At 40.8% G+C, this 12,973-nt stretch overlaps 1 protein-coding gene across 2 annotated transcripts in view; it reads right to left on the bottom strand.

Annotated features, from left to right (window-relative positions):
- The window catches only part of LOC149321653 (E3 ubiquitin-protein ligase RNF123-like), a 149,686-nt gene that overhangs the window by 18,995 nt on the left and 117,718 nt on the right, over window positions 1-12,973 (bottom strand). The window lies entirely within an intron of this gene.

Here is a 12,973-nt window from a genome sequence, read left to right as displayed (position 1 = left end):
CCACATGGACTCTATTAGAGATCATAAGTAGGAGTTTGCAGGGGTTGGGCCGAGCAGTGGAGGACAGGGGCTCCTGGAGATGTCTCATCAGCAGGGTCACCATGGGTTGAGATCAGCACAAGGGCAGTTGTGGGGGGACAGTGGCGCAGCCAGGACTGGGACTGCCAACCCTCCAGAATATCGCGGAAGGACCATTGTTTCATATGCATTGTTGTTGCTGCTGTTGTTGTGTGCCTTCACATCATTTCTGACTTACAGCAACCTAAGGCAAACCTAGAGAATTTTAGAGATTCCTAAAGAGATGTTATTGTAGTTTTTTTAAAAAGTAGGGTTTTTGTGGTTTCCCCACTTTCACAGGGCTCCTGTGTCCCTAACCCCAGTGAATGTGGAGGGCCCAATGTATTTGTCCACATCTAGGCATTCTGAGGCCATCTGCTGTGCTAAGAAGAGGTATTTCTCTGCTGCCCTGGTCAATTACATATTTTTTCTTGAATTAAAACAAATACATTCAAATCAAGACAGTCAGTGACAGTGGTGAAGGACCTTCTGAAGGGCATAGTAATAAAATATATATATATTGTGTATTTCCATGGTGGAAGATGCAAGGAAGATGTATTAAAATTTGGCCTCACAAATTCAACACAGTTACAGCAGAATAACATTTATGTCATCAAGTGCTTGCATTTATTTATTAGTGGGGGAAGCAGTGAGAATTCACACTGAATGCATAAAACAAAAATAATTAGAGAAACAGTAGAAAAGTATGTTGAAAAGTCCCATCTTATACCAAAAAATATTCATTCCAAGAATATCAGGTGGCAATAGCTGAAATAGGCCAAGTATACCATGATTCTAGCTGTTTAAGTAACACAAAGCAAAACTGTGGGAAAAATATGTTTCTAAGTATGTTGCTGTCATGTGACAATGTGATTCACTGGAAAAGACAAAAATGTTTGGCAAAGTGGAAGGCAACACAGAGAATACATTACAAGTGTATTGCATCTATCCAAAAAGTCATGGCCCTACTAAGTCTAAAAGACCTCAGTAGGGCAGTTGATGGCTCCAGGAGATCTCTTATTCATAGGGCTGCCCTAAGTTGAAGGCGATTTGATGGCAAATAGCAACAACAAGAATGTTGCCAGATTCTGAAATCTGCCCCATCCCAAAAATAAACAAATAGCAGAAAACATTTTTTGCTCCAGCATTACTAGAACTTTTGCTTAAGGGCTTAGATAATGCAGAGATTTTTCCAGTTGTGTCTGACATCTCCAACAAGGGACATAACAAATTCTTTCCATTAACTGTATGTTACTTTTTCTGTAAGAGAGGCGATTAAGGATGGCTTGTTTGATTTTTGCAAAGACAATTCTAAAAGGAATGAGACAATTACCACATAGATGACCAATATTTTACAGAAGAGTGGTCTCAGCATGAACAGTGTATTGACTTCTACAGCTAACAATGCCTCTGCAAATGTTGAAAAACCACTGTATCAGAAATTAAAAGAGTGTAATGGACATCTAATACAAGGGGAATGCAAATGTCATTTACTCCAATGCTGCCTCAACCATGGGATGAAGGCTGTAAGTTTTGATTGCAAAACCCTTAACTTTAGTTTCTTGGAAAAGCAGCAGTCTTTTGTCCTTTTTTGAGTTTGTGCTTAAACAGATACCATCATGGTATCTGTCACTTTTCTTGGAATTTTTTATTTAGTTTTGCTGTAATTAATTTATATGAAAACTGTTAAACTGACATATCAATTAAGAATAGTAACAAAATATGTGAACAATAGCAAGAAGAGTAACAAAGTAAACAAAGAAGATGAGCAGTACAAATAGAGCACAGAGAAAATAAAGCCATAATAGCTGGGACATAGGTTTTACATACATTGAATCATTTTGAGATAAAAATGGATTTTTCCATACTTAAATTGTGAGAACAGAGGACAGTGAGGGGATAAAACAAATGGCTACAAATTTTTCTCATATGTATCCTGTTCTATGTGTACTTGTACTTTTTTGATTCTGAGTGTCAATTTTTCAATAAATGCCACTCTGTCCATCCATCTCCTGATAGTCAAGTCTTTCCAATCTTTAAGAGCTGTCATTTGAACCAACTATTAAATCCACTTTACAATGCTTGGCCTGTATTGTAGGGTATACTTTTTAGAGAGGGGATAAAAGAGTGTGTGAAGATTGTGAGGGTTACTTTCACTGAGGAAGAATATACATCTCTCCCTCTTTATTATGTTTACATTTTGTACAATCTAAACTGGAATGTAGCAATGTCAGCTCCACAGAATTCCACAGTGTTGACAGCTCTCCTTTCAAAACCAAAGAGGACAAATTGTATAGAAGATTAGTCCCAATCATTTTGGACAATGTGTTTCCAGATGACAACAGAAAATTCAGAGAGGAAGCCTATAAGACATTGATAAGATGCAATGAATACCTTAAAAAATGGTATGAAAAAATGGCATTGCTCACAATGATGTGGAAGTGGCATTAACAGATTTTTGCTACAGCACTTGACTCTGAGATTGGCACTGACAAGCTCTATGATTACTGTATTTTGCAACAAATCACAGACAGGACTGTCTCCAAGGAGCAGAACATAGCTCAGAAATGGGTATAGGCTTTCAACCAAATGCTTCAAGGCAGTGGCAGCCAAATGAAGAAACTTGTCGCTTGCAGTTTTCATTCCTGTGCTTCATGTGTACTGTGTGAGAATTTTCAGTGTAATGACATAACTGTGGGCCAAGGACCAAAACAGGCTGAGTGATAGTGTGGTGAAGACTGAAACGGAATGTTAAAATGACCTGTTAAGAGTTTCTAAAATTCTTTAAAAAGAACCAGATTTGCTAAAAACAGCAATAGGCCAGATCAAATATAAATTTAAAAAGCAGGAAGCTGTAGACAAGCTTCCCATCTTTAAGGTAAAAATATCGCATAATATTTCAAGTATTCAGATGTCACACTGGCCACCTAACTGCAGAGGGGGGGAGAGAACAAATTTTAAAGGGCGACAGACATGGCCTCCACTAGCAGTTGTCTTTGGAACTGCTCCTCCACCTCCCCATATACTATTTAATCCAAAAGGGTGTTTTGGGGATTTTTTGCCCCGGGGGGGGGGGGGATTTTTGAAGAATGTCAACATTCTGGGCTCTTCCAGATTAGTCTAAAGAAATGCCAGTTCTTATGATAAAGTTTTATGTCTTTGGACTTGCACCTTCTGAAGGTTTTTAAACATTGAAAGTAATTTGCTGAGGTGGTCCCATCATTTGAAGGGCAAATTTTCTCCTCTTTGCATTTTTCCTTTAGCGTGAGAGTGCAAAAGTGCCGTTTCACTCAGGCACTGGTACACTATAAGTATAACTAAAAGGGGGGAGGAATTAAAGAGAGAGAAGGAGGAGAAGAGACAGATATGCCCCCCAAAAAATATGTCTTGTAATTAAAAAGACATCCATGAGAAATAGGAATAAAATATGGCAGCTTGTGCCGGGATTTACCAGAAAATAGTTTGGGGCCACAGAAACTTTGTTTGGATATTCAAAACAAAAAACAAAACCTGAGAACTAGGGCACCAAATACCACAACCTCCAGACTCATTTGCCCTGTCTGGATGATCTGGGGAGTGTGTACCCTGACATCTAATGGCCTGGTTTTCCAAATCTAGGTGTAAATTAAAGAGTTTCAACTGGATGAGTGAATTTAGACTTGTAAAACAATAGAAAGAAATTGAATTTCAGTTTGAAAAAGTTATCCAGGAATTTTCTCAGGTAGAATTGGCAACCCTAGTCCACATACATTTATTGCTTCAGTAAGAACTAGACCAGAGTAAAACCTTTTGTTCCTTGCATAATTTTAGCAGGGACTTCTATTCATGCCCACTTTCTCATGTTTAGTGGAAAACAGCATGGTCATAGCACTGGCCAGCTTGACCCTGTAGAATGAAGGCTGAAATAGGACCCTCTTGCAAGGTTTTGTTTCTCTGTCATTCATTTTGCGGACAGAGTGTTGTGTGCCTTCAACTCATTTTCAACTTACAGCTACCCTAAAGTAGCTACCTTCCTCTAAGGATGAAAGAATGTGACTTGCCAAAGGTCACCCAAACAGGGAGAAGAATCCTGGTCTCCAGAGTCATAGTCCAATGCTGTAGTCCACTGCACTATGCTGGCTTTCCTTTACTCCTACATACACAACTTTCTATAGAAGGAGTTGTCAACTCAAACCATCAGTCTATAGCAATAGCAAGTACATTTCTATACCGCTTATCAGTGCACTTAAGCACTCCCAAAGTGGTTTACAAAGTGTAAACTAACTGCCCCCAACAATCTGGGTACTCATTTTAGCCACCTCCGAAGGATGCAAGCCTGATCGAGCTTGAGCCCTTTCGCTGGTATTGAACTTGCAACCTTATGGTTTGTGAGTGAGTGGCTGCAGTACAGGCATTTAACCACTGCGCCACCAAGGCTCTAAGGTAGTCTAGGGTAGACGTGGGCAACTGTCAGGGTTTGTAGGTTTTCATAGGTCTTCCCCACAAGACTGTGGAAAGTCATGCCCTCCACTGAACCACTCACACATGTCCTAAATTTAGAGTGTCTGGAAAAAAAGATTTCTTCCACTAAGAGGCCAATACTTTCCCACAAGCCATTGCATTTGGGTGTAGGTGGTCAAGAGATTTAGGATTTCTCTACTCAGAATTCCAGGCTTGAATAGAACTGGCCATCTTAGGTGTTTGATTTTCAAACAAGCAAGCTGACAAGCAATTCTTTCAATGGGATTTTATTAATGTAAAGATAACTACATATACCTTGCACTGATCACCAGAGCCTATAAAAATAAAGCAGCCACTTCTATAGTTTGCTGAGAGTAGAAAATGGTAGTCATTAAATGGCAATAGCTTGGCATTAGAAGTAGCCAAGTAGTCATTAAAAGGTTTATGGTGCTTGCTTGGATCTTGTTAATTTACTGCACATTTGCCATAACAGCTTTCAGATACACAAATCTAGACTTGAATATTCCATGTATCATTTATAACAATTAGTGTGCTGTTCCTAATAACACATAAAGTACAGGTACCCAGAGCTATTGACTACTGATTTTTATTTATGAGTGAAAATTAGATAAGTAGAAATTCAGGCAGAAAACTGGTAAAGCATACAAACATTAGCCCTCTGAATACCATTTCACATCTCCATTTTGTTTTAACATGCTTAGAAATGTGGGTGCTGAAATTATTCTTCTTTCAATAATTAAATCAAAACAGAAAGACAAACCAAGACCCCCTCCTCAATTAAGGCTTTGATTCCATCTTTTACTATACCTTCAGTGTTCAGAATGAAAATGTTTAAAAATTTTAAAACATGGTTCCCTTTTCACTAAGACAGGGTCATTCCTGCATTACATGTAGGAGAGAAAAACTACAAAACCCATGTTTCAGAGTATTAATTGCAGTTCTTTAGATGGATTAATAAAGTTAAGCAAATGGACATGCAGCTTCCAATAATTTTATCTTTTTGTTAATGCCACAGAAAAACTGTGTCACTGAAGCTTAACTAATGTGAGAAGGTACTGCAGAAACTACACTGTTCAAGGGAAAGTATTTTAGAAATAAATATTTTCTCTACTATGGAACCTGCCATCTAATATAGAGGACAGATTGCAGCTACAATCTTCTTCTCAGGCTCTGGGTAACAGATTAGTTTGAATGGGACAGTCTGACTTCAGTTGTCAGGTTTAGGCAGCAATGCTGAGATGAGACAGGGCTTTGGGACAAAATCAATAGTCAGGACTAAAGACTTTTGGCTTGAACTGAAGGGCAAACTATAAAGCAGGAACAAGAAACAAGCCAGAAGTTCAATGAGCAAGTTAAGACTGAAGGACAAATTGGGAGAAGAGGTATGAGAAGCAAGCTAAGACTGAAGGAAAACTAAAGGATACAGGAATTCATCTCAACAAAAGATCTCCATCCTCAAGCAAGGTTTAGTTCAAATAAGGAGTTCTCCTGTCAAGAAAAATCCAGTGACCATTCTCAGCATAAATAAAGTGGCACAAATGCTACAAATACCAATCAGGTCTCACTACATGGCACAACCAGAGAAAGACAGAATGTTCCAGTTTGAGACCCAGTATCACCTGATAGAAATTCACTTTTTTTTGGTTGCACAAAAAAAGGCTCTATATCTTCCTTACTTTAGGCAAAGCACCTCCCTGTTCTCTATGGAGCAAGGAAAATTATGATTATCCTGGAGAGAATTTTGTGGCCTATGCTCAGGATGGCTCTTATATGTTCAAATACAGTCGTCCCTCCAAGTCCGTGGACTTGAGATTCGCGGACTTGAAAGTCCACGGCAGGGCAACCGCCATTAATGCCAATGAAACATGCAGGCCATTCAAGCCTATGGGGCTTCAATATGCACACATTTTGAAACTCACGTGTGTGTGTGTGTGTGTCAGAACGGATCCCCCGCAGGTTTCAAGGGCCAACTGTATATACTAGCTTTAAGTTTTGTTGTTATTAGCTGCCCTTGAGTCAACCTCAAGCCATGATGACACTGTGGATGAGACAACTCCAAAGCCCACTAGCCTCTACCTCTCTGCTCAGGACCTGCAGGCTCAGGCCCATGGTCTCCCTGATTGAGTCTAGCCACCTGGCTTGCAGCCTTCCTCTCTGTCTACTGCCCTCTACTTTTCCTAGCACCATTGCTTTCCTAATGAGTCTTTCCTTCTTATGGTATGTCCAAAGTACTACAACCTCACTTTAGTCATTCTGGCTTCTAGGGAGAGTTCAAGCTTGATCTATTCCAGAATCCATTTGTTAGTCTTTTTGACCATCCACCGTATCCTCAGCACTCTTCTCCAGCACCACTCAAATGAGTTGATTTTCTTTCTGTTGCCTTTCTTTACTGTCCAGTGTTCACATTTGTACATGGTGATGGGGAACACAATGTCTCAGACAATCTTAACTTTAGCATTCAGTATTATGTCTTTGCACTTTATGAGCCTGTCTAGTCTTTTCATAGCTGCCTTTCCCAATCCTAGTCATCTTCTGATTCCTTGATTGCAGTCTCCACTCTGACCAATGTTTGATCCAAGGTATGGGAATTCTTTAACTACTTCTATCTGATCATTATCTAGGATGACTTCATGTAGTTATTATATGACAATTATTTTTAATTGTAACATAGTAAAAAAACGTTACATACTAAAAATTTTACATCTTTTTTTTAAAAAGCTAGAGATACAATCGCCTCTAGCTCTAACAAAAATATATCAACAAATATGAAAAACAAGACAATGGCCTAGAGACTAGAAATATACAATATACATTCCATCTCCAAGAAAGGGGACACCAGGGGCTGCAGTATCCATAGGACTATTGCATTAATCTCCAATGCATGCAAAGATGTTCAAGATTCTATAACAAAGAGCGAGAAATGGAGTGAAAATGCCAGGTATCCAAGCTGGGTTCAGGAAAGGAAGAGGCATTAGGGATCATATTGCAAAGAGATGTTGGATAATGGAGCACACCAAAGAATTTCAGAAGAAAAGCAACCTGTGCTGATATATTGCAGCAAAGCCTTTGATTGTGTAGATCATGAAAAGGGGGAAGGGAGGGAAGAGAGAGAGGAGCAAAATTGGAGGCTTGTGTCCCCCTTTTTGCAAGCCATCAGCCTTGGGGAAAGAAAAGAAGGGAGGGAAGTGTGTCCCTCTTTTTGCAAGCCCTCAGTCTTAGGGAAAGTTGTGGGAAAGGGAGAGAAATCAGAGGTCTCTGTCCCCCTTTTTTGCGAGCCAGCAGCCTTGGAGAAAGTTGTGGGAAGGGAGAGAAATTGGAGGTTTGTGTCCACATTTTGCATGCCCAGACTGTGACCCTTGGGAGAGGTCCAGAGAGAGAGAGAAGGAGGGGGTGAAGTGGTGTTTTTCCCCCTCCCTTTAGATCCTTTGTTACATGCCCCATAGTTTGATCCTCGACTTATCCATGGGTCATATCAAAATCCATGATTTTGCCCCTCAAACCTGCCCTTGACTTATACATGAGGTCGAGGTCGACTTATACACAAGTATATACAAGTAGCTAAAGATTTTTCATACCTTTGCTCAGACATTTATCATAATGGAGACTGCAGTCAAATAATTATAAGAAGACTCAACTTGGAAAGACTGCTATGAAGGAACTAGACAAGTTCCTGAAGTGTAAAGATATATCACTGATTGTCCATGCTATTGTATTGCCAATTTCTATATATGGCTGTCAAAGCTGGACAGGAAAGAAATCTGATAGGAAGAAAATCAACTCATTTGAAATGTGGTGCAGGGTAAAAATTTTATGGATACTGTGGACTGCTAAAAAGACAAATCAATGGGTCTTAGAGCAAATCAAGCCTGAACTCTTCCTAGAAGCCAAGATAACTAAACTGAGACTGTTGTACTTCATACATATTTTTTATTTTTTATTTCTTTATGGTATTTATACCCCACCCTTCAGCCCTAAAGGCTATCAGAGCTGCTTACAATTATTATTTTTAATTAGACGGTTCCCTGCCCTCAGGCTTACAATCTAAAAGACACGACACAAAAGGAGAAGCGAATGGTGGTGGGAAGAGAGAAGACATGATTCACTAGAAAAAGACAATAATGCCTGATAATGTAGATGGCAGTAGAAAAAGAGGAAGATTGCATTCCAGATGGACAGACTCAATCAAGGCACTGAGTCTGCAAGAGCTGAGTAGGGATGTTGATGAAAGGGTACCTTGGAGGTCTCTCACTCATAGGGTAGCCACAAGTCGAAGTTGAGAGCAGTTAACAAGAACAAAGTAAAAAAATAAGACCTATATGATGTCTTTTACTGCAAGGGAAGTTCTTTTTGAGTCTGTAACTATCATGTATGTTGCAGCTGCTTAGACTTTGGGATTACAGAAAAGTTAAGGGGTGGTATGTTTTCTACAAGACAGGATGTCACAACACAGTAAGAGTTGTCTAACCCAAGAGACAAGGGATTAATCTACACATAAGTGAATTATGTAAATTACTGTGGATTTTTTTTGCACATTCACATCAATGTTTAATTGTCACAACTTTCAGTGTCTGTCTTCAGCAATGGACTGGATGAGGGCAAACAAGTTGAAACTTAATCCAGACAAAACAGAGGTCCTCCTGGTCAGTCGGAAGGCAGATCAGGGAATACGGATCCAGCCTATGTTAGATGGGGTCACACTCCCCCTGAAGACACAGGTTCACAGTTTAGGGGTACTCTTGGACCCAGCTTTGAACGTGGAAGCCCAGGTCTCTGCTGTGACCAGAAATGCTTTTGCACATTTAAAACTTGTGCGCCAATTGCTCCTGTTCTTGAGAAGCCAAATCTGGCCACGGTGGTCCATGCCTTGGTTACATCCTGTTTAGACTACTGTAATGGGCTCTACATGGAACTGCCTTTGAAAAGTGTTCGGAAAATTCAACTGGTTCAAAGAGCTGCTGCCAGGCTGTTAACAGAGGCAGATTACAGAGACCATACAATGCCCCTGTTGAAACAGCTTCATTGGCTGCCAGTTTGTTTCTGGGCACAATTCAAAGTGCTGGCTATTACCTACAAAGCACTACATGGCTCAGGTCCACACTATTTGTAAGATCGTTTCTCCTGGTATGAATCAGCCTGGACTCTGAGATCTTCTGGAGAAGCCCTTCTCTCTATCCCAACACCATCACAAACACGGTTGGTGGGGACACGAGAGAGGGCCTTCTCAGTGGCTGCCCCTAGACTCTGGAACTCCCTGCCCAGGGCAATCAGAACGGCTCCCTCCTTGATGGCTTTTCGCCGGCAGGTGAAGACCTACCTGTTCAAACAGGCATTTAAGGAATTGCTATAAAGACAGGCTGGGATTTCGGACCAGTTAAAAAATTCTTTTTAATGTACGTTGTTTTTTTGTTGTTGTTTTGTTTTTTAATGTTTTTAATTGTACTGTTTTTTTTTAATGCTGCAAAGCTGCTCTGAGTCCCAGTCCTGGGAAAAGAGCAGGAAATAAATAAATAAAATAACTTTCCTGAGCATATTCATATCTATTCATCCTTCCTCTGCTGAATATATAAGCTATCCAAATGCATGTAAAGCAGATGGACAGCCATACATGTGATAATGCAGATCCTCATGGATGCTACCAGATACTCCAGTAAAAACTGCCAAGTCTTTTTCTCCAGAGTTTAAGGAGTTTTCTGGGTGAAGGGAGCTCCTTGCAGAAGGTCCCAACTCCTTGCAAAAGGCCCCAAATTGCATGACTACTTCCAATAGACTGGAATGATGAGCCTTTTAATCATGTAGACCAGGGGTCAGCAACCTATGGCCTGCGGGCCGCATGTGGCCCGCCGAGGCCTAGGGACCGGCCCCAGCCCGGTCCTGCCACAGATTGCCGCCGGGGCCTTTGGCCTCCAGCGCTAGCGCACGGGGCCTTTGCGCGCGGGGCAAGCGGCGGGCAAGGGGGGCAAGAAGGAGCAAGCGGGGGCAAGCGACGGGCAAGGGGGGCAAGGAGGAGCAAGCGGGGGCAAGCGGCGGGCAAGGGGGGCAAGGAGGAGCAAGCGGGGGCAAGCGGCGGGCAAGGGGGGCAAGGAGGAGCAAGCGGGGCAAGTGGCGGGCAAGGGGGAGCAAGGGGGCAACTGTCTATAGAAGCCTCAGAAACATGCATTTATATTAACATTTTTTTAAAAATCAGCAGATTTTTTTTTGTGTATCCTCCACTTAAAATTTTTGTCCTACATTTGTCCTGGTTTATTTATTTATTAAAATTATTTAATTATTTTTTTTGGCTTCAGCCCCCCAAGTTGTCTGAGGGACAGCAACCCGGCCCCCGGGTCAAAAAGGTTGCCTACCCCTGATGTAGACAAGCCCAAGGCTCTCATCTCTGGAAAAGAGGCTCTCATCTCTGGAAAAGAGAGAAAGGAATATCTGAGGTGAGATGGAGCTAAAAGGAGCTGAAGACTAGTCCAGCACTACACACTAAATTGTACATTTAAAAGCATCTGCGCGTAGGAAAGTAGCTGGCAAATCTTTCTTCCGGACAATCTTCTCTGCAACTGGAAAACAGAGGGTTAAGTGCCCATTACATCCAGCAGCTGCAGCAGCCAAATTAGTCATTTGCTGTCCTAATGGAAACCAATTATTTGGCTTTACTTTCACTTCTCTCAAATATAGCAGACTGGAAATAACACTCCCAGCTACTGCTCTTTTGACTGGAGCAATTACACTCCCGACATGTCTGGTCAATGTTCACATCTGCTTAAGCAGTGCAGAGGGGCAAAGGATAAATCAATGGCATGTGCTCTTGTCCTCTCCTCACATCCACCTTACAAAGCAAGAACAGTTTTCTACAGGGTCGAAGTTAATAAACAAATCCTAAGCAGCTCTCCTTCCCTTTGCTTTCTCATACTGACCAGAGACTGCTTGTTTTACTGGCTCCTTTTCCAGCCCAATAGCCTCAGCATCCTCATGTCTCAGGCTACACATAGTCCTATTCACAGTGGAAAAGTGAAGATATAACCACAGAGAGACATGGGGTGAGGACAGACAGGAAGGTGGAATGCACTAGCAGGAAAAACGCTCAAGAAATATCATATGTACAAATGAAAACAAAGTGAGATAAATCATAAAGTATCCAAATAATTGTGTGGTGGACTAGTTATGGTATGCATTGAACAGTGAAAAAGGATGACTGTAGATGTTTTATCTGCCCTTTCAAATCTATTTATCTGTTCCATGAGAATTCCCTTCTTTCCACTTTCACTAAATCTTCTTCTTCCCCCTCCCACTATTTGTGTCATCATGCCAGCACAAGTGATCAAATCAAATGATGAGAAGGGCAAAACTGAAGAAAGAAGAGGGCAAGTAGCTATCCTGAATGCTGGCATCACTGCCTTAGTCATGTGCTGAAGAGCAAGGGCGGTTATTTTCTTTTTGCAGATTAATTGGAAAGCAGGGTAGGACAATTGGGGCAGACTATGAGAGAGGTTTTTTTTGGTCCAGCATGGCAGGGCAAATAATTATGCCTGGTTACACTAGGGTAAACATTGTAGTAATCTAACTCAATATTGGCACTGGTCAACTGCCAGGAATTTGACAATGGTATAAGAGAGAGCTTCACTTCAGTACTGAAGCAATTGTTAGGACAATGAGGTTGCATACTGCTCCTTTTGCTATGCTAATTTGCAAAAACAAAGATAGTAGTAAAGGAAGAATAGATCATGAGCGTGGTGATAATTCAGCCTAGCAACAGAAAGGATGTCACTGCCTCCAGCCATGAGCCTTCCCTCAGCACACCCCTTCCTGGTGAGAACCTCAGTGGGGAAGGTTTCAGAATAGTGCCAAGGGAGTCATTCATTAACTTCAAAAGAAGGAAAGGCTTAGATTTCATATCACAAAGAAAGTGGAAGCCTGAAGTGTTAAACATCAAAGAACTCTCAACCTGCCTTGCTTGTGGGATGGGGATATCATAGACTATGGGTAAGGAAACATTTTGCATCAGGCCCAGAATTACTCACAGAATATATAAACCATGTTTGCCCAGCTTTCTCTGTGTACAAATGAAGATATTAAATTTAAAAGAAAAACAGAGAAAGAATGCTATGTGAAAAGGTCATTTGGCAAAATTCATAATGCCTTAGCTTTTTTGATTTCAAGTGATTACTTTGGCATCTTTATGGGTCTTCTCCTACACTTCACTAAATATGTATATTTATGCATTAAGGTTTCAAGTGTACTTTCTATGAAAGTCAGAAATGCTAATACTCACTGAAATAGACATAACTACATACTATTAAAAAACCTTAACAGATTATATTATTGTTATTATATTTATTTGTATCCCACTTTTCCCCAAAATTGGGACTCAAAGCTGCTTAATTAGAAAAGCTGGCATGAATTACCATGAAGGTCGCAAAGGACTGTATCACATTTCGATGAAATGTGCAAATGTTTTAAACAGCCAAAT

Source organism: Sceloporus occidentalis, unplaced genomic scaffold (genome assembly GCF_023333645.1).
Source record: "Sceloporus occidentalis isolate IW3139 unplaced genomic scaffold, rSceOcc1.0.p SCAF_1, whole genome shotgun sequence".
In the NCBI taxonomy this organism is placed as follows: Eukaryota; Metazoa; Chordata; class Lepidosauria; order Squamata; family Phrynosomatidae; genus Sceloporus; species Sceloporus occidentalis.
The sequence above is the reverse complement of the archived record's forward strand: the minus strand, read 5'-3'. Positions and strand labels throughout refer to the sequence as shown.